Genomic DNA, 26,306 nt, shown 5'->3' on the forward strand with positions numbered 1-26,306 from the left:
AAAAATCTATTTGGGCTGCCTGTGACCGTCCTCAGTGTACTGGGTCTCTGCTGGGGGTAGTTGTCCTAATTCATACGCAGCCAGCTAAGTGTTACAGCATGCTTGCGCAAAATTCTTTCCTGCCTCTGTGTTGCCTCTTACATCACCGCTGTATTCCTGTCCACAAGTGTACTGGGTCTCTGCTGGGGGTAGTTGTCCTAATTCATACGCAATACGCAGCCAGCTAAGTGTTACAGCAGGCTTGCGCAAAATTCTTTCCTGCCTTTGTGTTGCCTCTTACATCACCGTTGTATTCCTGTCCACAAGTGTACTGGGTCTCTGCTGGGGGTAGTTGTCCTAATTCATACACAGCCAGCTAAGTGTTACAGCAGGCTTGCGCAAAATTCTTTCCTGCCTCTGTGTTGCCTCTTACATCACCGCTGTATTCCTGTCCACAAGTGTACTGGGTCTCTGCTGGGGGTAGTTGTCCTAATTCATACGCAGCCAGCTAAGTGTTACAGCAGGCTTGAGCAAAATTCTTTCCTGCCTCTGCTGTGCGTTCCGTAAGCGAAGTCAGCCTCCAACCACAGGCCAATAAGCGGCACATTTAATTACAGCGTTCTGTTTCTGCACTACTGGTAATACAGCATGCTGAGGGGTAGGGGGTAGGCCTAGAGGACGTGGACGTGGGCGAGGACGCGGAGGCCCAAGTCAGGGTGTGGGCACAGGCCGAGCCAGTGCGGTGGCCAGGGGTAGAGGCAGGGCCAGACCGAATAATCCGCCAACTGTTTCCCAAAGCACCCCCTCGCGCCATGCCACCCTGCAGAGGCCAAGGTGCTCTAAGGTGTGGCAGTTTTTCACAGAGACGCCTGACGACTGACGAACAGTGGTGTGCAACCTTTGTCACGCCAAGATCAGCTGTGGAGCCACCACCACCAGCATGCGCAGGCATATGATGGCCAAGCACCCCACAAGGTGGAACGAAGGCCGTTCACCGCCTCCGGTTTGCACCACTGCCTCTCCCCCTGTGCCCCAACCTGCCACTGAGATCCAACCCCCCACTGAGGACACAGGCACGAGTGCCTACCGGCCTGCACCTACACCCTCACCTCCGCTGTCCTTGGCCCCATCCAGCAATGTCTCTCAGCGCAGCGTCCAGACGTCGCTAGCGCAAGTGTTAGAGCGGAAGCGCAAGTACGCCACCACGCACCCGCACGCTCAAGCGTTAAACGTGCACATAGCCAAATTGATCAGCCTGAAGATGCTGCCGTATAGGCTTGTGGAAACGGAGGCTTTCAAAAGCATGATGGTGGCGGCGGCCCCGCGCTACTCGGTTCCCAGTCGCCACTACTTTTCCTGATGTGCCGTCCCAGCCCTGCACGACCACGTCTCCCGCAACATTGTACGCGCCCTCACCAACGCGGTTACTGCCAAGGTCCACTTAACAACGGACACGTGGACAAGCACAGGCGGGCAGGGCCACTATATCTCCCTGACGGCACATTGGGTGAATTTAGTGGAGGCTGGGACAGAGTCAGAGCCTGGGACCGCTCACGTCCTACCCACCCCCAAAATTGCGGGCCCCAGCTCGGTGCTGGTATCTGCGGCGGTGTATGCTTCCTCCACTAAACCACCCTCCTCCTCCTCCTCCTCCAACGCAACCTCTGTCTCGCAATCAAGATGTGTCAGCAGCAGCAGCACGTTGCCGGCAGTCGGTGTCGCGCGGCGAGGCAGCACAGCGGTTGGCAAGCGTCAGCAGGCCATGCTGAAACTACTCAGCTTAGGAGATAAGAGGCACACGGCCCACGAACTGCTGCAGGGTCTGACAGAGCAGACCGACCGCTGGCTTGCGCCACTGAGCCTCCAACCGGGCATGGTCGTGTGTGACAACGGCCGTAACCTGGTGGCGGCTCTGAGGCTCGGCAGCCTCACGCACGTGCCATGCCTGGCCCATGTCTTTAATTTGGTGGTTCAGCGCTTTCTGAAAAGCTACCCACACTTGTCAGACCTGCTCGGAAAGGTGCGCCGGGTCAGCGCACATTTCCGCAAGTCCAAGACGGACGCTGCCACCCTGCGGACCCTGCAACATCGGTTTAATCTGCCAGTGCACCGACTGCTGTGCGACGTGCCCACACGGTGGAACTCTACGCTCCACATGTTGGCCAGACTCTATGAGCAGCGTAGGGCTATAGTGGAATACCAACTCCAACATGGGCGGCGTAGTGGGAGTCAGCCTCCTCAATTCTTTACAGAAGAGTGGGCCTGGTTGGCAGCCATCTGCCAGGTCTTTGGAAACTTTGAGGAGTCTACCCAGATGGTAAGCGGGGATGCTGCAATCATTAGCGTCACCATTCCTCTGCTATGCCTCTTGAGAAGTTCCCTGCAAAGCATAAAGGCAGACACTTTGCGCTTGGAAACGGAGGCGGGGGAAGACAGTATGTCGCTGGATAGTCAGAGCACCCTCATGTCTATATCTCAGCGCGTTGAGGAGGAGGGGGAAGAGACAGCTTGGCCCCCTGCTGAGGGTACCCATGCTGCTTGCCTGTCATCCTTTCAGCGTGTATGGCTGGAGGAGGAGGAGGAGGATCCTGAAAGTGATCTTCCTAGTGAGGACAGCCATGTGTTGCGTACAGGTACCCTGGCACACATGGCTGACTTCATGTTAGGATGCCTTTCTCGAGACCCTCGCGTTGCACGCATTCTGGCCACTACGGATTAGTGGGTGTACACACTGCTCGACCCACGGTATAAGGAGAACCTATCCACTCTCATACCCGAAGAGGAAAGGGGTTCGAGAGTGATGCTATACCACAGGACCCTGGCGGACAAACTGATGGTAACATTCCCATCCGACAGCGCTAGTGGCAGAAGGTGCAGTTCCGAGGGCCAGGTAGCAGGGGAGGCGCAGAGATCAGGCAGCATGTACAGCGCAGGCAGGGGAACACTCTCCAAGGCCTTTGCCAGCTTTATGGCTCCCCAGCAAGACTGTGTCACCGCTCCCCAGTCAAGGCTGAGTTGGCGGGAGCACTGTAAAAGGATGGTGAGGGAGTACGTAGCCGATCGCACGACCGTCCTCCGTGACGCCTCTGCCCCCTACAACTACTGGGTGTCGAAGCTGGACACGTGGCCTGAACTCGCGCTGTATGCCCTGGAGGTGCTTGCTTGTCCTGCGGCTAGCGTCTTGTCAGAGAGGGTGTTTAGTGCGGCTGGGGGAATCATCACGGATAAGCGTACCCGCCTGTCAACCGACAGTGCCGACAGGCTTACACTCATCAAGATGAACAAAGCCTGGATTTCCCCAGACTTCTCTTCTCCACCAGCGGACAGCAGCGATACCTAAGCAATACGTATGCTGCACCCGCGGATGGAAGCATCGTTCTCTATCACCATCAAAAACGGGGACCTTTTTGCTTCATCAATCTGTGTATTCTATTCATCCTCCTCCTCCTGCTCCTCCTCCTGAAACCTCACGTAATCACGCCGAACGTGCAATTTTTCTTAGGCCCACAAGGCTCAGTCATATAATTTTTGTAAACAATTTTTATACGTTTCAATGCTCATTAAAGCATTGAAACTTTCACCTGAACCAATTTTTATTTTAACTGGGCTGCCTCCAGGCCTAGTTACCAATTAAGCCACATTAACCAAAGCGATTAATGGGTTTCACCTGCCCTCTTGGTTGGGCATGGGCAATTTTTCAGAGGTACATTAGTACTGTTGGTACACCAATTTTTTGGGGCCCTCGCCTACAGTGTAATCCAATTAATTTTTTGCCCACCTGCATTAAAGCTGATGTTACATCAGCTGTGCTGGGCACTGCAATGGGATATATTTATGTACCGCGGTGGCTTCCTGGCACCCACCCATGCTGTTGGTCCACACAGAGTTGTAACTGCATGTGTCCACTTCTAAAGAACCCCAGTCTGACTGGGGCATGCAGTGTGGGCCGAAGCCCACCTGCATTTAATCGGACGTTACCTCAGCTGTGATGTGCACTGCAATGGGATACATTTATGTACAGCCGGTGGGTTCCAGGGAGCCACCCATGCTGTGGGTGCACACGGAATTCCCATTGCGGAGTTGTACCTGCCTGTGACTATTTATAAAAAAACGTGGTCTGACTGGGGCATGCAGACACCTTGACAGAATGAATAGTGTGTGGCACATAGGTTCCCCATTGCTATGCCAACGTGTGCAGCTCCTGATGGCGGTGGCACAGGATTGTATTTATCATGGCTTCTGTACAGCATTGTGGGCTATCGCCCCGCCCCTTTTAAAGAGGGTAGCTGCCTAGCCGTGCCAACCCTCTGCAGTGTGTGCCTGTGGTTCCTCCTAATGGCAGACGCACTTATAAATAGACATGAGGGTGGTGTGGCATGAGTGCAGCTGAAAGCTGCGCAGGGACACTTTGGTGTGCGCTGTGGACACTGGGTCATTCGGGGGGGTTGGGCAGCATGTAACCCAGGAGAAGTGGCAGCGGAGTGTCATGCAGGCAGTGATTGTGCTTTGTTGGAGGTAGTGTGGTGCTTAGCTAAGGTATGCATTGCTAATGAGGGCTTTTCAGAAGTAAAAGTTGTTGGGGGGGGGGGCCACTCTTGCCGCTATTGTGGCTTAATAGTGGGACCTGGGAACTTGAGATGCAGCCCAACATGTAGCCCCTCGCCTGCCCTATCCGTTGCTGTGTCGTTCCCTTCACTTTCTTGAATTGCCCAGATTTTCACAAATGAAAACCTTAGCGAGCATCGGCGATATACAAAAATGCTCGGGTCGCCCATTGACTTCAATGGGGTTCGTTACTCGAAACGAACCCTCGAGCATCGCGATAATTTCGTCCCGAGTAATGAGCACCCAAGCATTTTGGTGCTCGCTCATCTCTATTTACAACCCCTTTAACCAATATATAAGACATGAAAAAAAATGCATCTTGCAGTAGCCTCAAAAGAAGTGAGTCTTTTGGTGGTGTGGTTAGCGTAAGGTTACTGGCTCAATTCAGAGTGAGCCACATCTGTATGAAGTATGTATGCTTTGATAATTTTTCTGTATATGTGAACAAAGGTGTATGTATGATGGAGACAAGCTATGCATCTGCTATAGGGCATTTGAAGAGAGGGAGCCCATTCCAGGTTGGTCTCACATGCATTTTGATGGGAGCAGAGAAGACACAGGAATGTGCCCTCCACCAGTTAGCAGATAGGGTGGTGAAAAATGTGTTTGAGTATTGAAAATGGGATGGGGGCACCAGGACTCCCTCTTTGTCTGGGGGGTATGGAGTACTTGAGAGGGGTCTCATTTTAAAAGGAAGCTACGGAGAACCCCCCACCACCTACACCACATTATTATAGGTTATTGAATGTGTGGAAAAAATCTAGTAATTTAAGATTATGAAAAGAAAAAATACACAATACACAAACATGCTGGCAGATCAACCAGCTTCCTTTAAAAATTGACCTATGTATGTACATAAGCATGATACATGCAAACCCCACAGTATTATTTATTATATAAGGAACATATGTAAATTCCTTCTCTATTCAGAATGTTCTGAAGAATAAAATACACATTATTTAGAAACTCTAAAAGGGTACTATTCTTCATAGGCCTAACAAAGACTAAGAACAGACTACAGTACAAGCAGCTCAATCAGATTGCTTCACTCAATAGTATATATTATTAGTAGTAGTGCTAGTAGTAGATTTTTTCATTAGTAATAACACTATTAATTGTTGCATTGTTTTGCATACTATAATATTGGGTAATACATTGTGACCATTAAAATGTACTATATAATCCAGGCTTACTGTTGCCTGAAGGGAACCTCCAGTTTTGTCGAGTTTCTTTAAACTGAAAACTAACTGCATGCAACTCAGTTATAAAGTTCTCTAGCTGTAACTGACAACAAACTATGCAAACTGAAATTATTTAAAATATATTAGATAGGCCTTAAATGGGTTTTGTAGGGCCTAAAGGCCCTTTTAGACACAACGAGAATCGCTCAAAAATTGCTCAAAGCCATATTTTGAACAATTCTTGTTCTGTCTAAATGCAGGGACATCATGTAGTTTTCGTGCACAAGTTGCTGATCACTGAATTCTAGCTTGCTAGAACTGAGCAATCAGCTGTTATCAGCGGAGTAGGCTGTTATAAGCTGGATGCGCTGATAAGATTCTCTGTGCCTGTGTCCTACTGTGAATTCACAGTGGGGACACTGGCAGTCAGAGCAGAGAACACTACAGCTGTTTGCATATGCAAAGCAGCTGTATTTTATCTATTAGGGGCAGTGTTCCGCTCCGCTTGCATATTCTATAGTAGCTAATTAGCTACTATAAAGTATGCAAAGATGATCGCTCAAAACTGTCACTCAAACTATTTTTTCAGCAATCTATCAATGTAAATGGGGCTTTAGATATTGTAGGCCTATACTTAAGATCAATATCAGACTGGTGGGAAGCCTACTCGCAACACCCCGGCTAATGAACTGTTTGAAGAGGTTGCAGTACTCAGCTGAGCCTCTTCATTGTGTAACAGGTAAATCCTTCTTCATTTCATTGCTGTGATGCCTCTTACTGCAGCTTAATCTTGTTCACTTGAAAAGGACTGAGCTGCATGAAGGTCATGTGACCAATGAATACCGCAGGCTGAGGAGGAGGCCATAGCTGGTTTAATCAGCTGATCAGAAGGGGTGCTGGGAGTCAGACCCCTACTGATCTGATATTAATGATCTGTCCTATGGATCAATGTCTAGATCCTAGAATTTCCCTTTATTTGATGCTCATAAAAATGCCCATACCAATTTTGAACTTTGAAAAAGTTTCAAGCATAGCAACAAATAAATGTTTATCTTGTGGTCACCTGACCTCATACTCCTAAAATTTCAAACATTTTTGTTAATTAATGAAAAGTTTTCTTGAACACTGAACTAAAAGCCAATTAGTACTATGTTGTAACTCTCTGGAGAAAATGTCTCAACATAACTAAGGCTGTCGTCATAAGAAATGATGTTCTCTTGCAATCCAATTATTCCTTTGAAATGATTTTTCAATGTAATTGATTATGCTCAAAATTTCTTATTGTGTTGTAGTAATTAAATGTAATTCCAGAAGAAATGAACTGTGTGTGATGTAATAGGGATAGGAGATGAGTTCACTATAGACAGTCTTTCACATACAGGCAATTACATTCATTTTGTTTCTTTTTTTTTAACTTGTATTCAGAATTCCAATTATCAAAAATATCAAATTTTCATTTTTATGACCCAGAGTGCTTCTAAAATCCAAAACTGCAGATCTCTATTACCTACTACATTGCTGTGCTGGAGCCCAGAGGAGTAGATATGCCGTATAATTGAATAGTCATCTGTAAAAGAGTTTTCTGGTTCATTATTGGTGTTCTATCCTTGGGACAAGTTATCATGTTAGAGAAGTGGGGGTCTGCCATCTGAGACCTTTGCCAATCAGCTGATTTGTAGTAGCTGTGGGCCCACCAGAAATGTCCACGGAGCAGTGGCCCAGTATGGTAGTACAGCACACTCTCATTTACGTGAATGGGAGAGAGCTGCACTGTTATACCAGCCCACTGTACTACACAGCATTTTGAGCCTTTTGGCTGGCATACAGCTACTTCATAGCAGCTGGTTGGCAGTGGTCCCGGATGGCAGACCCCCATCAATTGATGACCTAATATGGGGATAGGTCATTAAGAGTATTGAACCAAAAAAAGCTTTTAATAATTTTTTTTCAGCATGATTACTCAACAGGGTAGTGTCTATGGGGTCTTCCTCCACCATCAGGAGTCAGTTCAATAGGGAAAATTGGTCCTCCCTCCACCCCAGGTTATGCCGTGTTGGAGGTGCTTGGCAATCACATATCCTTCCTGTCCCTACTGGAATTCACACGTATATCAAGCCAAGTGGAATGTGAATGAAAAAAATGGGGTTAAAAGAGTTAATTCTCAACTAGCCAATAATTATCCTATACACATCACCAAGTTAAAGGGAACATGTCACATTCAACATGCTATTCAAACTGTAGGCAGCAAGTTATTGAGAAGGAGGAGCTGAGCAGATTGATATATAGTCTCTTGGAAATAAATTAATAACTTGTATTTTATTTCTTTACATCTCTGCTCCTTCTGATCTTGGTGGTCCAGTGGGTGGTCTTCTCAGTTATTGTCAGCTTTCCCTTTATGACTGTGCATACAGAAATAGCTGTCAATCACTTATAGGAACACCCACTGGGCCTCTAAACTGAGAAAAAGAAGGGATTTAAATGAATAAAATACTGAATCTTACTTTTTACTGAATCTTCACTGGCCATTTGGGTTCAACTTTTTCATATAGATGGCGCCCCCTGGGTATGCAGCAAGCTCAGTTGCCGAGCCCACTTGATGTCCAACCACCACCTCTGTGATGTATATGTGTGTCACAGGGACAAAAGGGTTAAACTAGTACTCTGTAAGAGGCAGTAACCACTGATATGGACTGTGTGAGCTGTGGACTTGGACTGAGCAAAAAAAGGATCACACTTTGGTTAATCACGAGTGTTATTGGCCAGCACAGCTAATGTTGGTTTTGGTGATTTTAGAAATGGGTAGTGTTCACAGAGACCCCCACAGGTGCCAGGGAATCTTATACCATGCTGATGCAACCTTGTGCAAAAATTCCTAGGCAGGGTATGCTATGGGAAGACAAAATCTCCCCAAGACCCATAGTGGCACGGAAAGTTCAGAAAGACCAGTCAGCAATCTCAAGTACAACCCGACCCCTAAATCTCTTAGGCTCCACTCACTCAGTTCGTTTGCAATAAAAAAAACACAGTTTTTGGTAAGTTTTTTTTATTGCAACCGAACTGCCTCATGTGAATGGGGCCTTAAAGTAACTGTACAAATTTTCTGCTACTGTTCTAGTCTCCCATTAAAGAGACTGCGATTAGCAAGTATGAGAGAAACCAAGAAGAACAGAAGAACCTTTTGTTTGCACATGTTCCTAATTTTTTGGGGGGAAGGGGATGGGGGTGATTATGATCTACTTAAATATAATTATGATTGATTGTATTGTGTGGGTGGGGTAGTGATATGTTCCATGTATATTGTACTTATGCATGTATAGGGCCTCATGCCCATGGCCGGGTCGGATTCCTACTGCAAAATTTCGCAGCGGAATCAGACCCAGTGCCGGCCAGAGACCCTATACTCATCTGTCATGATCCTTCTGTATGTTGGGTGTTCAGGGTCCTGAGCAGAGAAAAACTTATTTGAAGTTGGTTAGCGAATCAAAGGAAAGTACAGCAAATCCCCGCTACGTACTGATACCATTCAGTTTGTGGTTCAGCGCCCTTTTTTTTATCAGCAGTGCTTTTGAATTGTCAGATAAGCTTGAGAGATTTTCACATTTTGTTGAAATTAGCAAGATGGAAAACAAATGATCAAATTTTGCATTGCGTAAAATAAAGCAGGCCTTTGTAATGGTCGAATCTGGTTTTCATACATAGAACACGTAGTGATAGCAGAGCAATTGTGAATCATATGGCAATTACTAGTATATCTTATGGCTGGTGAAACACATAAGTCTTATTTTTAGATTACAGTATCTAAGTGTAGAAATTTTGGGTAGAAGTTTGTAGCCTTTGGCAATTCAGCTGTTGGTGGGAGTAATCACCAGCGGGATGGTATGAGGTATATGATTGTTCTGTTGTGCCGTGCTGTTACCATATACAGTGTTATTCTTCACTCTGTCGTCATGATGTTTCACTATAAAAGCCTATATTGGGCCATTACTGTGGTTAGAATTAGTTTTTAAAGGAGTATTCTGGTTCCAGCATATAAATGTAGTTCTTGAGATAATAAAAAGTTATACAATTTTCCAGAATACTTTTTCTATCAATTTCTTATGTTTTTAAAGATCTCTGCTTGCAGTGATTCAATAGGAAGCTTCATTTTTTTTACTGCCAGAGAATAAAAAGTTTGTTATCTGATGGACTCACAAGTGCAGGACTGACCATACTTACCGTGCAGCGTCGTGTAAGGGTGATCAATCTAGAACTGGGTTTCCAAACTCCAGTCCTCAACACATCATGTTTTTATGTTGTATTTAAACATGGATTTTTTTGCTAAGTTTTTAAACCGTAGCAAAAGAAAAATGCATTAAAAAAACACATGCAATTTTTAAAAAATGCATGCATTGTTGAAAACTGCATGTGGTTACTAAAAAGTTTTGTTTTTAACAATGCATGCATTTTTTTTAAATGTATGCTTATTTTTGTTGCAATTTTTTGGATGTGGTTCAAAAATACAGCAAAACCCACCAAGTGTGAGCACGGGCGATTTTCATGCACGATATCTGGCTGATTGCGATATGGTCATATATTGTGCATGAAAAGAACACATTGCTTTCAATGAGTTTATTCACATAAGTCAATTTTTATCTCGGGCCGAGGGTCCAAGATTGAAAAAAAATCGCTGCAAGTCCTATTTGTGTTCCAATTCTTTTTCAGAATTGCCCATTATTTCCTATGGGAGCAAAAACAGTCGCATCATATTCACATTTGGTGCACTTTTCATGTGAGTGTGAAGGGATGTATAAATTTCTTCTACTTAAATAGCATGAAATTTTTGCGTTAAAAATACATGGGAAAAATTGCATGTTGTAGAGCTGCAATTCGTTTTTCTTGCAAAATACATAACACTTGCAGCAAAATTTGCAGATTGGAGAGTGCGATATTGACCCAATTTTCTATAACTGATGTCTCACTCTCCCATGAGAATGCACCCTTAGACCTTATTCACACGAGCATGTTTATGTGCATACATACGCGGGCAGAAAACCACACGTCTATTAGAACCATTGGTATCCTATGCTGTGTTCACATGTCCGTGTTTTACAGGCGTGCAAACACGCGTACCTGCAAAACATAAGACATGCATGCACCATAGGTCCGTGGTGCACGTCAATATTCCCCAAGGGGAGTCCCCTTATCACTGAACACATTGACAGTACTGTCACAGTGTTCAGTGACAAGGGGACTCCCTGCGGGGAGTGAAGGATCCTCTGCCACAGCTGTCACAGCTGTGTCAGAGGATCGCGATGTTCTTCCATTGGTTTCAATGGGGCCGCTGCTTCTGCAGCCCCATTGAAAGCAATGGGCTGCCAGCAACCCCTGCAGTGATTTTCGGGGAGGGCTTTAAATACAAGCCCTTCCCTGAAAATCATTCCTGGCTAGTGTAAAAAAAAATATATATATATACTCACCTCTCCGCCACTGTTGGAGTCCAGGCGTGTCTAGCGAGTGCTGCCTGTGATTGGCTGAGTGCTGTGAACAATCACAGACAGCGCTCAGCTGTCATCCAATTAATGGCTGATTGCTGCCTGTGATTGGCTAAGCGCTTAGCCAATCAAATACAGGCCTTTCAGCAGGCGGAGATTTTAAATGCCCACCTGCTAAAAGAACTTCACTACACTGCTGGGAGATCAAACCGACAGTGGTGGAGAAGTTAGTATATATTTTTCTTAATTTTTTACACAAGTCAAGGATGATTTTCAGGGAAGGGCTTATATTGAAAGCCCTTCCGCGAAAATCACTGCAGGGGTTGCTGGCAGTCCATTGCTTTCAACGGGGCCTCCGGCAGCAGCAGCGGCCCCATTGAAAGCAATTGTGCACGGAGCTGAATTCACCTGTGTTTTTGCACGTACATTAACGTGCGGTTTTGTGCACACCTATGTACGTGCGAACACACGCTCATGTGAACAAGGCCTTAGAGTGTTTTCACCAGGATTGGATATTCCCAAACTACGTTGCAGGAGATGCCCTCTTGCAGAATATCCAGCACCAAAATTTTTAGATAGCGATGTAGATTTTGGCACGGAGTTCCAGGGCAACATATTCCACAACACAACTATGCAATATTCCATCCCATGTGAAAGCACCCTAGGGATTCCTTAATATTGCTTAGTATTACACAAGTGATGTAATTATTATCAGTGCTTCAGAAATTGCCACAGGTGTTCTCTCTATGGGATATCCTCAAATCATCATCTGTTGGGGGGTTGAGGACTTAAGTTTGGAAACATTGATCTAGGGCGTATCGATTGTTCAATTAACTTTGAGTTCTATAAAACTTTACACCTGTTTTTATTCTATTCTGGAGCTACACTGGTTATATATGTATCTTGATTCAGACATGTATGTCTGAAGACAAAAAAGATGCAGTATGGCTACAACCAAGGATGCTAAAAGGATCTTCTAGGGGGCCCAGGTTCTGATACAGTAAAGGGCCCCAAAAATCTAGAAAAGGATAAGCCCATTTATTGGTAGGGACAATCGACATAGAGTTGATTCACAAGTAATATTACATTCATCATCTACCCTTTGTGCTCAATAATAACACAGTGTACGATGCAGTTAGATGTTATCACGCACATGTTTTGTTTAGTTGGACGGTGAGCCATTAGAATCATCTCCTTGATGGGTAACAAGGGCTTTCCAGGACTTAATAAAAAAAAAAAATTCACATGCTCCATATTGTGTAACCTAAAGAAAAAATGCTTACTCACCTGCTCTGTCCAGCGGCGGAGTCCCAGTGCTTGAAACCTAGAAGAAGCCGTCAGGCGGTCACATAACATACATTGTGCACATGACCGCTCGGCCAATAACAGGCTCCAGCAGCCATGAAAGAATAACCACTAAAGCCATTGTCAGGTCATGTGCACAATGAGTGACATGTCACTGCCCACTGACTCTGTTGGGTTCTGAATAGCAGCTACTGGGGCTCCAACGCTGGATGAGAAGATGCTGGAGCATGTAAGAATGCATTATTTCATTATTAGAGATGAGCGAGCATACTCGCTAAGGACAATTGCTCGATCGAGCATTGTCCTTAGCGAGTATCACCCCGCTCGGAAGAGAAGGTTCGGCTGCCGGCGCGGGTGACAGGTGAGTTGCGGCCATGAGCAGGGGGGAACGGGGAGAAGAAAGAGATCTCCCCTCCGTTCCTCCCCGCTCTCCCCCGCCGCTCCCCGCCCGCTGCCAGCAGCCGAATCTTTGCTCCCGAGCGGGCAGGTACTCGCTAAGGGCAATGCTCGATCGAGCAATTGCCCTTAGCAAGTATGCTCGCTCATCTCTATTCATTATCTTACACAATTTTAAGGGATGGGAATTATTTTATAAAGTCTTAGAAAGCCCCTTTAATGACAATATGATGCATATCTATTGTGACTGTTATTTTTGTTGAAGATCACATGAGCAAAAGCATCATAAGCTTGCATATAGCTCCCAGGACATAGATTGTGCATATGGCATTTAAAATAGAAAGACTGCTCATGCATCATCAGGACATACAGATGTGTCCACCCTTAAGTTTTTTGAATTGCATAGAGTTATACAATTTGTCATTATACTAATTGAATACGATCTTGTGGGATTCCATAAATAAAGTGTACTGCGCGGTATACATTTTTTTAACATTAGAAACTATGGGTGATAGTTGCCACTGTATGCCTATACAGTGTCATCCATCACAAGTATACATCAGGGGTACACGTATCACTATCACTATGCAGTACAGAAAAGAAGTGTAATGCATGGTAAACATATTCGGGATTCTCAGGAACTATCTGCAGGGTGGCAAGTTCTGTAGTATTGTACTATGTTCTTAACCAACCAGAACAATCTGCTCCACAAAGTAGAAGAACAGAAAACCTTGTCCTTTACAGTATTGAAAAATCAAATGACACTAGTTTCATCTAGTGTTAAGCAAACAGTCAAGCCCTGTTTCAGGTTGAACTTTGCTAAAAGTTAGTTTCCACACAAACCTAAACCTCAGGTGGTTCAACTCAGCCAAACCCATTAAAATGGCATCTGCCACATGGCAGAAAAAAGAAAGAGGAAGATTCTTATGACCTCAAGGTAGCCAATCATGCCTTGCAAACAGCTATTTTTCCTCTTCCTTCGCTTCTCCCTCCTATTTGTTTCTTTTCTCTTCCTCCTTTTTTCCTCTTGATTTTTTTATTTCCCCTTCTCCTCTTCTTCCTTTCTTCATTTTGAATGTCTTCTTCCTCTTCTTTTTTTCTTCTTCCTCATTAACTTTACCTTAAAAACAGCTCAAAAGTACTTAGATACACTCATAGGCTATCTAAGAGTGTTATACAGGGCTTTATGGCTCTTAGACAGTGTTATACACCAGTTTGAGTGGTATTGGTGAACTTCTAGGTTGGTTGAAACTAATTCAGACCAAACAGAACTTTTTGCGAAAATTCTGCAAGCTGGCTAAATTGAACTTTTCAAAAGTTTGCCAATCAATTTCAACTTATATTTGGAGCCCATTAATTCTTATCATTGCACCATTATGGCTCAATAGGTAAATGCACTTTATCAAGTAGTTATGTTCCACAAAACCGATGGCTAATTATCTAGCTGGAGAGTGCAGTGTCAACACAAATAATGTAAACCATAATGTAGACACTTTGGTTAGAAGACCAAATAACTGTAAGGGCTCCCACACACTTGCATTTTTTTAACGCTGCAGTAACGCTGCATTTTTTAAAAAGCGCATGTCAATCAGACTTTCTAATATTAAAAACGCATTGCTTAAAAATCGAAAAGCACAAACTTGCGATGCGTTTTTAACATTAGAAAGTCCCATTGACATTTGTGTTAAAAAAACGTAGCGTTAAAAAAATGCAAGTGCGTGGGAGCCTTAAGGCCACGGTCACACGGGCGGATTCCCGACGGAAATGCCGCGGTTTGGCCGCAGCGAAAAAAACGCAACATTTCCGCTGGAAGAACCGCCGCGGCAAAACCCGCCGCGGCTTTGAAGCAGTCCGGCCGCTCGCTCTTCCGCTGCGGCCGGCGCTCCCATAGAGGAGAGCACGGCCGCAGCGGGAAAAAAAAAATGAACAGGCTGCGGCCAGCAAATCCGCACCGCAGCAGCAGCTTCTGCCGGCTTAGCCGCAGCGGATTTGCCGTCCCACGTGGACGAGATTTCTGAGAAATTTCTGTACTATGAATTCTGCATTACTGAGTTTTTTGCAGTCATTTTACTGAACGTATTACTGGGACCTGTCATTGATATCAATATTTCTCTCAAATAACTGGTAATTGCAGACATATTACTTTTAATTGCTGTCACTCTATATATGTTTGCCTATGTAGATTCTTCTCTTTTCCAAGCAGAGGAGGAGCAGAAGTGTTACAGATAAGTGCTATATAAAGCAATCATAATTCAGCGTGCCAGCTAAGTGTATGTGGCTGTATTCTAATGGCCCATTTACACCCGACGATATCATTCAGAGTTGCTCAAATCCCCACAATCTCACAGTAATTTGAATGATAGTCGTCCCATGTAAGTGCATGCAGGGACTAAACAACTGAACGAGAGTTGTTCAGTTTCTACATACAGAAAACTGAATGACTAGCTGTTCAGTGTAAATAACAGTTGTTCAGTTCTGAACAACTGCCTGCTTACTGTGAATGGAGGCAGACAGGGAGAGAACACTCCCCAGCCACCCCACCTCCATGCCGGCCGCCCTCTGAGTGATGCCAGTGATCCTCGCTCCTGTGTACCAGCACAAGAGTGAGCTTAACTGAGACACAGTGTTAGGCATCATTTGCTTGACAGCACATCCCATGTAAATGGGGCTTTAGTGTTCTGTCATCTAAGTGTGCTATTTTTTAAATGTGTGACTTAGAATTAGTGACTTTGGAAGAGTCACTTGTATTTATTTACTGTTTACCTATTTGAAATTTTGCATATATTACATTTATCTATCTGTATGATCCCCTTTTAGAATGTGCTCCATGGTTGACAATGCTGTCCAGTGTACATCTTGTATGCAGCCCATGCCTATGGTAGAGCCTGTAGCTAACAGCAAAGTCAGCTCAGTTCTCCAAGAACTCAAACCTTTCCTTCCTACACCAACTCTTGAGCCACTTGTTTAGCTCATTAATCTCCCGCTGCCTTTCTGCTGTGGCATGTTGTACAGGTAGTATTTCAGAGAATGCTACTTTGGAGGTCTTTACCCTAAGCTTATATCCTAGTTCTCTGAAATAGTTTTTAAGGATCTTCAATCTACCTCTGACTTTCTAAGGGAATCAATGTGATAAACAGACTGTTATTTCTTATATTTAAGGATTCTATAGTGATGGGGTCTGTTCAACTAGATTGGAGTATAGCCAATGTGGTGCCAATATTCAAAAAGGGGTCGAAAAGTGATTCTGGAAACTACAGAATGGTAAGTCTTACTTTAATTGTGGATTTGAGGGGTTTCTAAGAGATGCTATTGAGTACCTCAAGGACAATAGCTGTATAACTCCACATCAGCATGGGTTTAGGAGAGATCGCTCCTGCCAAATCAATCTGATCAGCTTCTATGGGGAAGTAAGTTCTAGACTGGATTGGGGAGACTCGTTGGATCTTGTGTATCTCAACTTTTCCAAAGAGTTTGATACTGTGCTGCATAAAAGTTTGGTATATAGAATGAGAATGCTTGGTCTGGGTGAGAATGTGTGTAAGTAGGTAAGTAACTGGCTTAGTGATAGAAAGCAGAGGGTGGTTATTAAAGGTTCATACTCTGATTGGATCAGCGTTACTATTGGGGTACCACAGAGGTTGGTACCAGGCCCTATTCTTTTTTAATATACTTATTAATGACCTGGTCTTTCTTGAGCGATATAATATTATATGTTATAATCATTATTAACTTCAGAAGGGTTGTTGATCGGGGGGTTATTGCTAGACTTGTAATCAGAAAGGAACTTTTTTCCTTAAATGAGAATATATGGCTTTACCTTTTTGGTTTTTTTTGTCATCCTCTTAATCAACACTGGAGGATAGTAGGCTGTACTGGATGGGCATGTGTCTTTTTTGGTGGGCATATATCTATTTGCTGCTACTATGGTAGTTCTCAAAAGTGTCAACAATCAAGTGCCTTATTTCAATTAGTCTTAACTATCTTCAGATATGTCATTTAATGCTTCTGGGTTCAAACATAAATTCTGTAATTTTGCTTCCCATCTACCTTACAATGTACTATTAACACTGAATGGCCACTTTATAAGAAACAGCAGACCTTTCAGGATTGGAGCTTCCTTGTATAGAATGCAGATATAAGAACCCGTAGAGCAGCATAAAATTAAGTGAGCAAATTTTCTGTGGATCAGTTTCACTGTAAATCCACATTAGAATGGGAAAATTGATTAATTTGAGCTACTTTCAACGAGGTAGGGTCATCTGTGCTTCCAACTAATAAAAGCACTCTGTAAGGCCCCCTGCACACAGGCGGAAATTCCGTGGTGGGATTTCCCACAGAATTTCCGCCCATGGAAGCTGCCATAGGATGCGTTAGAAAACGCAATCCTAGGCAGATGGCCGCGATTTATGCACGCAAAATCACGCACGGAAAACAAATCGCGGCAAGCTCTATTTTTGTGCAGGTCTCGCAGAGGCCCGCACAGAAATGTCACTCCTCGCCCGCCGGCTCCACTCTGCGCCGGCAGCCGGCACATCAAAGAGCGGGAGCCGTGAGAGAGGTGAGCGCCGCGCTGGTCCCTGCAGGGGCTCGGGTCGGGTACGTCTGCAGGCGGCCTAAAGGGGATATCCCACAAGCCAACATTTTTTTAATCAAAAGTCCAATACCTTCCTAACATCATTAAATAGAATGCCATATGTCCAAATGAGTTTACTATGTGGCTCTCTTCTACTGTATGGCTCCTACATACAGTCTGTTACTCCTAATGGTGAAAGTTTCTTCACTTAGTAAACAGGGCAATCCTTCTGCTCAGTCACATGGCCAATATTTCTAACTGGGAGACTACAGTTCCCAGAAGCACCTGCATCACTTCTGGCTGCTGGCACCTCTGCTCTCTATGCTTTCATCAGTAACACTAGTCTGCATGTGACTGAAAGCTTTAATTGGAGCAGATTAATCCTTTGTCCTCCACATGAGCTTTATTTATATAGTGTTAAGAGGGAGGGGGTTGGGACTCTGCAAATCTTATCTCTCATAGCCCTGATGAGACCAATTGGATTATGGCTCTGCATATGAAATGGTTAATCTTTGGTCAGAGCAGGGGGTGCTGTGCTTACTGAATTCAGGGAAAAGAGAGCAAAGATACAGTAGAGAAGTGAAGGTATAATGAACTGAGCATTAAGAGTTGAGGAAAACAAACTAGTAGAACCCTGTTTCAGGTCAAACTGTGCTAAAAATTTGGTTTAGCATTAACCTTAACCGAACTTAGTAAAGTTCTACCTGAAACAGGGTTCTACTAGTTCAGTTTGCTCAACACTAGTCCTAAAGACTGGTGTATAACACTGTCTAAGGGCTCCTTCACTCGGGCGCTGCAATTTTCGGCTGCCCGCACCATGGCCGAAAATCGCATGAACAAATGGCAGCCACAACCAAGTCGCGGCTTCATCTCCTATTTTAACGCCTATTCAGATGGCCTGAATACCGTTGGGTGGGGGAGAGATTTTAGCTCTGCTAAACTCCCATCTCTCCCCCTCTCCACCCCTTGCCGGCTGCCGGCAAAGGAAGGGGGCGGGACAGAGCGGGAGCTAGTGTGTTAAAACTCCTATCCCCTCTCTGCCCCTTGCCGGCAAAGGGAGGCGGTGGGAGTTTAGCAGATCTAGTGTGCTAATCTCCTGCCCCGTCCCGCCCCCGTGGAGAGGATGAGGGAGTTTAGCAGAGGCGCTGCTAAACTCCCTCGCATCTCCCTTTTCCGGCAGCTCTCATAAGCTCCCATAGGAGTCTATGGGAGCAGTTGGTGTATTCTGGCAAAAGATAGGTTTAGACCTATCTTTTCCAGTCAGCGTAAAAGCGGCCGGCTGGAATGTGTACCATGTGCGCTATCTTTTCCAGCCGGACGATTTTATGCCCATTTGAGCAAAATAGCCGCGATAAAACACTTGTGTGAAGGCAGCCTTAGAGTCATAAAGTTCTGAAAAACACTCTGAGAGTGCTATACAGAACTTTTATGGTTCTTAGACAGTGTTATACATCAGTTTTAAGTGGCAAACCTCTGGTTCAAACTAATTCAGACTGAACCAATTTTTTTTCAAGTGTATGGCAAACTTGCCTTACGAAACTTCAATAGTTTGTTCATCACCACTGAGCATGCTCATACCGAGTGAAGAACTATTGGAAGACATGTCCATAAGCAACCAAAGATAAACACAGAGTAGGGATGGAATATTTATTGGGTGAGAAGTCAGAACTGGTGCATTTACCGAAAATGGGTGTATTTACAAAAAATAATGATTTGAGATATAGAACACACAATGTGATCTTAGGAATATTACTTTTAGTTGGTTTACAACACACTTGCAGCATTTGATTCTATGGCTGAGCTGCCAAGTTTGCATATATAGTACCAAGGAAGCTGTCAAAGCCCTATAAAAGTGGTAGTTTCGCATGATCTATACTAGTCATCGCCAACCTATGGCTCTCGAGCTTACGGAAAACTACAGGAAGCTTACGTAAATGATTTACGAGTGAACCATTTACCAGGCTGCTTAAGCAAACGAGTGAACTTTGTAATCATTCACTCGCGCAAAAGATAAATCGCTGTATGTAAAAGGTCCCTATGTTTGCCTGCTTTGGCATTGAAGGACTCCATTAACCAACTTCTACTTTTTGTACCATATGTATTTATAGTCTATTACTCCAATTGGTTTCTTTACTGAGCGGCCAGAGCGGTCCTTCTGCTCAGTCACATGACCAACATTTCTAACTAGGAAACTACAGTTCCCAGAAGCACTTGCATCACTTTACGAGAAACTACAATTACTATCCTTCTGCAACTGAGACTTTCGCAGCAGCTGGAGATCTAGATGGGACATCACCGGTCTAGACTAAGCTTGCCTAACTTTTGCATTGAGGGACTCCATAAACCAACCTTTATTTCTTTTAAACAAGCATGGCCATATATCACCGTCAAGTTAAAACATTGCGTCCTATTCTGTTTATTCAGCCTTTTAGAAAAAGTTACGCTGGCTATTAAGCTATTATAAACTCAGCGTATTTTCGTCTTTGTGACTCACTCAAGTCACGCTTTATAGAAGTGAGTAAAGCACCAGGAATGTTACTGGTTGGTATTTCTGAATTTTACAATTTCTTACATGGACCAAGCCTCTATTTAAACATTACCTTATAAAAAACGGCTTGTTCATACTGAAATAGGATGAAGTTCACTTAAATCTGTCACAGATGTGGTTTGTTTGAAGGCCAAACAGACAGCTTCATGGCAGTAACCACTAGGTGGCACACAGTAACCATATTTATCCCAGCCTACCCGCACAAACCTACCATTCATATGGTAAATAAAGAGCCGCATTATTAATTTATGCCGTTGTATCCACTCTACACCTAATATTTGTTTAGCCAGCTGTTTCCTCCAATCCTCCTTTAACGCCACCGATTGAAGCCTTAAGTACATTTAGCCTTTTTTTCATCCCAAAGAACATTTTGTTGCCTACAAATTACAAGCTACCTTTTCAAATGAGGCCGTACGTTACAGTAACGAACTGTGGAGCCGGAATGTCTAATAATTTCTGCGGGATAACAGAAGTTCACTGTAATCTATACATAGCATTTCATTTTACATAGCGGTTATGTGTGAGTAACCCTGACCCCGTACCATAAAGGACACATTTCCAGGCTGTCTGAAATCCTTTAGACCTATTATATATGGTGCATATATCATCTCCTTGAATCATCAATATACACTCGCTATTAGCTATGTGTCTTTTATAACTCTCGTCTAAAGGAAACATATGTCAAACAATGGATTTGAATGGACGACTTATGTGATTGAAATGTAATGAAGTAAGATTTACTGCAAATGAAAAGGATCTATCACTAATATGATTACAGGGAATGGGCTCGGATCGCTATTTCTTAGACTCAAATATATGAACCATGCATAGCAATTGTTTGGCGGTCATCATTTGACTTCTATTAAATTACACCTATGTATAGTTCTAGAACAGTGAATAACATACTAATATTCATTTAGTAAAGAAGTTAAGTATGTACAGGTGAAAGTATCCGAGGCACAGAATAGTATTCACAGCTGACAAGTATGGCGGTGAACTGCTATAGTGCATTAAGGGACTTTAATCCTTTTCAGATGGTGGATCGGTTGGAAACAACCTGGTTCGGAGCTGTCTTTGCCTGGAAGTTACTAGGTAATTATAGATGGACACCGTGGTCCACCAGAACCAGGAATAACGCAACTCTTCTGTAGTCAATGGATGGGGTCCATCAGCTCAAAACTCATTAAAGGGGATAGGATAGAGTATGGCTTGCTGATCATTGGGGGTTTCACTGCTAAGACCGCCACCAATCCTGAGAACATGGGTCTGTGTCCCCTTTCCTCCTCACTGCAGACTTACTGTACTCCCCAAGTTAGGAGAAAACTGAATGGCGCACTGGTCGTGTAAGTATGATGACACTGCATTCACTTTCAATTGGACTGCTGAGATAGCTGAGTAGCAAGTGCTTGGGTATTTCCGTCAACTCCATTGAAACCACGCATGCTCAACCACGCATGATCAACCAGAATTCCATTTATTCTGTCAACACTGTGGAGAGAAGCGACACCCACAGTGACAGGCAAAGGGGACACAGGATCCCCATTCTCGAAAGTGAGATTCTCAACGATCAGCAATTATCCCCTACCCAGTAGACGGGGAATAATTTGTGATCCTGGTACAACCCCTTTAACAAGAGTCTGTCTCGACTGAGTAATTTAAAGGGATTGTCTTGGTGCCCCATGGTTTGCCTGGTCTTTGTTTTAGAATGGAAATCACCTGAATACTGCAGCCAATCACAGGCCACAGCAGTCTCTTGGCATCATGGCTCCCTGTATCTAGGTGGATATGCCAGGAGAATGGCGTCTGACCACTGTGACCTCTGATTGGCTGCAGCAGTCAGGTGGTTTACATTCCAAAACAATTATCTATCTATTTGATCTGTTTCATACCCTTCCAATGCCTAGTTATTTATTGTACATATGTATCTATCTACCAATCTGTCCGGTATTCATGCAAACTCAATCTAGATAGATAAACAACATAGTTAAAAAGAAAGCTGAATTAGTCAGTACATCAAGACAACATTACAATACAACCAAATCCACAGCTGCAGATTTTGGTGCGGAATTTACCGCGACTCGTTGTGAATTGTGTGGCCTATTCCGTCCCGTTTGAATGGTCCCTAAAACATACAGCAGCAATCTGCCATAGAAAGATAACTAAATAGTCAGACAGCTGGATATGGAACAGATAGGCAGATAGATGCAATTTATTAATGCTGTTATGAATGTTAGAATCTTCAATCTTCACAATTCTCTATGGTAACTGTGAATGCAATACTGTTATACTGCGCTGTAGTGTAGATTTTATCTTTATAACAGATGGTAATGAAAGTTCTACTCAAATCATTTCAGAATCAAAACTCTCATTGAACATGTTGTTTCCGCAATACTGCATTCTCAACAACAACAACAAGGAACAATGTGGTTTTTTTTGCGCAATTGACACATCGTAAAATGTGCATTACAGCGTATTGTTTTACAACACACTTCATGCTGTACATTAAGTGCATTATGGTTTCAATTATCTGGAAATTTAATGTTACCTAGAAAATAAATACTGGCGTTTTATGTCACATTGGATCAATATTCTCCTACGCACTTCTGATGCATTATTGCATTTGCTTTCAAAGTTCTACTTTCTTGTGCCAAGATTACACTCAAAGGTCTGTTTGACTTTATGACATCACATTGGATCTGGTACAGACACACTTTCCTCTGAAAATTCCCATATGTATTGGCCACGCTGTGTATTTTTCTAGCGACAGGAATGCACATTTCTACTATCAAAACCAAATCTGAGACGTCTCACACTCACAAACATTGTGTAGCGGGTCCAAGCAGAGCAAACAGTGGCGTGGCAGGTCTATGAGCAATTATTTATTGAGGAAATACAATGCTTTGGGGTTGAACACTTCCTCGTGTTAGGCTTATAAATATTTTATTCTCCCATTTAACAATGCGTTTCGCATTCCTCTTTTATCGAAGGATAGCTAGATGTATTTTTATAGCTCCAATTTTTCCTCAAACTGACCTATTCTATTAAATATACTGAGCCTGAAGGTACAAGGTTATAAAGTAAAGTCCTAGGAGATGAGAATTCTTCTGAGAGCCACAGCTTCATCTAATGAATTCTCCTGCACTGGGTACAAGCAGCATACTGTAGTGTTAGACCGTAATACAAGCAGATCTAGCATTAGGTCTATATTAAAGAGTCCAAAAAGTTACTATATAAGTGTATCGATTTGCATGTTCTTAAGATGACGAATCGCATAACAGTTGCAGGAACTATTTGTCCACCTCTAGTAGTTGGTGGAGGGTCACAAATCAAATTGCAATGTAGGAAAATTGAAGTTGGCAAATAGATTATTTCTAGTTATTACACAGTACAGAATATATGTATATATATATATTACACATGAGTATATGAAGCAAGGATGAGTTTGTAAGATGTACCTGTAACAGATACAGTGGGATTTTCCATTGGCACATGTGATATCCAATTGGGCTATTTGGGGTTCTATATGGGAATGCAAGTATAGCTACTATATTTCAGAGACTTATCACTGCCCACCAGTAATATATACATATATGAGAAGTATAAGTGTGTGTTGTATAGTACATATATGGGACTATAAAGTTTTAGGAAAGTTGAGAAAAATGCTGCAAAGTAAGAATATTTTTCAAAAACAGAGGCCATCTGATTGACTCCAAATGTATTCTGCAGAAAGACAACAACCCCAAACATCCAGCCAATGTCATTAACCACTATCTTCAATGTAAAGAAGAACATGGAGTCCTGGAAGTGATGATATGGCCCCACAGAGCCCTGATCTCATCATCATCTAGTCTGTTTGGGAGTATATGAAGAGACAGAGGGATCTGAGTAAGCCTACTCTATAGGAGATCTGTGCTTAGTTCTCCAAGATGTTTGGAACAACCACCCTACCGAGTTCCTTCAAAAGCTATGTGCAAGTGTACCTAGAAGAATTAATGTTGTTTTGAAGACAAGGGCGGTCACACCAAATATTGATTTACATTTATCTTTTGTTCATTCACTTTGCATTTTGATAATTGAAAAAAATAAAACTATTAAGACTTCTATTTTTGAAGGCATATTCTTACTTTGCAGCATTTTTCCATCCATGCCTAAAACTTCTGCACAGTACTGCATATGTATATGTAAATGATGTTGCACCGCCACTGTTAGTTTGCCATTTAACACAAACATTAAACTACTATATCACATTTTATCTGATTTAATTTAGGACTGCAATTGTATATGCGAAGCTATGTTCCTTGAGTAGAAAATGCACAAGTACATATGTAGCAAATGTTAACTTGACACTCAACATATCATGTGTCAGCAAAAGCCATTGAAAACGTTATTTCACATTTTGCTAGCACTATGCATTTAATGTATTAAGTGTCAAGTTAAGATTTGTTACATTGGTATTATAGCCCCGTGCCTTAAATAACAATTTCTACATCTGTAGGGTTTCACATTTAGAAAACATCACTGTATGTATGGTAAGCACCACAGTAACATGTAACCAACTTTTACATTGTGACAGTAATCATTTAATGAGTCAGTATGACATCCATCACTACTTTTATATGTAGATGCAGCAGAGCTAAGTTTGTGAATCCATAGAGCACACTGTAATATCACAATGATATGTTTTCTGTGGTTATAGAAACTTCAGAGAAAGTAACTGTACTATCTACTAGATCATCATGCACTAGTTATGCAATCATAAAAGGTTAAATGACAAAATCCCCTCTGCTACATCTGCACCCAGTATTGTGGTTCAAACCTATGCAACAGGTAAACTCCAAATGCTGAGAGCAAGTATTAATAGCCAGGATCCCTGACCAGAGACATTCAATACTCTTCCACATATCCAGTACACCTGACATTACACCAATGCTGCAGGTATGTCATAGTCACTTGTCCCCTGGAAGAACTGAGCCTGGCACTAAGAACACCTTAGTGTAATATTTAATAGTTTTAAGAAGTTAAGAAAAAGTCAAAGTTTGTAAAAACTTTTCAACTTCTGTGGAATAAGCTGCTGTGCATATGTTATTGAGTTGCTCACCTTGTAAACTTTGCTTCTGAGTCCTGACTGTTGCTTTGTGGCTCTGTGGATGGCAGAGGTCCTGATCCTGGGCACCAGAGCCAGCGTCTCATCCAGCAGCAAGGGAAAGCAATACGTCATAAGAAAGTACGCCTCCAAGATGGGTTAATTACAGCCCAGCATTCAGTGTGTGCTGCTCTCCCAGCCTTACTGTATGGTGCTGAAGACAGCAGCAACAACAGGGTGGCTTCTGTATGCAACACACCCACCTACTCCACCACCTCCTGCCCAAACTTACAGAGCTTCTTTATACACCTCTGTGGGATCCCAGACATGTATAGGACAAGTCAGATCACCCATACAGCAAAGAGGAGTAAATGTCCTAAGGATATCATTCCTATTGTAGACCTGGTACTTATTTGCAGAACAGTCAGTCACCTTGTTGTATACTGTACAGTATATATAGCATGCTCAGGGTTAGGGTGACACCGTAGTGGGTGGGGTTGGGCATATATATACAGCACTTGCCAAAATTAGAAGCAGATGGAAAGAGAAGGGGACTGAAGAGCATGATGAAGGAGCAAGGCAAGGACATGCAGAAGGAACAGCCTTACCAGCTCAACCCTCAGAACAAGCTGGTATTATCCAGCCACTGAGCATATTGGGGCCATTGATGACTGCTTTCAGGAAAAGCGTGTTCTTGGATAGGAAATAGCTTCATATTTCAATAACAGAGCAACTTTTGATGAAGTGGAGTCTGTATACCTCACCTTCAGCCAGAAGGAGGTGGAAAGTGAGAAGAAATGGCAAGAAATGGGAGCAGCCTTAAAAAAGAAAATAGGAAAGGGCGGGCAGTGGTTGGAAAAATATGCCCTGAAACATACTGAACTAGTGTGAAGAATTAGGAGAGGTGCTTATATACATTTTATTACTTGCTGATTTTTTTTTGAATGTTGAAGTTGCACATTCTTATGGGACAGAGGATGGCTCTATCCAACATTAATGCAGAATCCTTTTTAGATAACTTGTTCTTCGGGAATGTAATTGCATAAATAGCAATTTCTAAGGTGGGGTTGTAATTATCATCATTATTCCTTATAGTCACTACCATGTAAATCTGCACTACAATCTTTAAAGCCTCATACATGTGCATTGTATCACACTGCGAATA

The 26,306-nt window shown here is 43.2% G+C and overlaps 1 protein-coding gene across 1 annotated transcript in view; it reads right to left on the reverse strand.

Annotated features, from left to right (window-relative positions):
* Positions 1–25,564, reverse strand: part of HAPLN1 (hyaluronan and proteoglycan link protein 1) — a 94,953-nt gene extending 69,389 nt beyond the window's left edge. Inside the window, exon 1 of the mRNA XM_066602962.1 lies at positions 25,157–25,564. The gene's annotated coding sequence lies outside the window, so the exon portion shown is untranslated. The remainder of the gene's footprint in view (positions 1–25,156) is intronic.
* Between the last annotated feature and the right edge of the window lie 742 nt (positions 25,565–26,306).

Source organism: Eleutherodactylus coqui, chromosome 5, assembly GCF_035609145.1.
Source record: "Eleutherodactylus coqui strain aEleCoq1 chromosome 5, aEleCoq1.hap1, whole genome shotgun sequence".
NCBI classification, from domain to species: domain Eukaryota; kingdom Metazoa; phylum Chordata; class Amphibia; order Anura; family Eleutherodactylidae; genus Eleutherodactylus; species Eleutherodactylus coqui.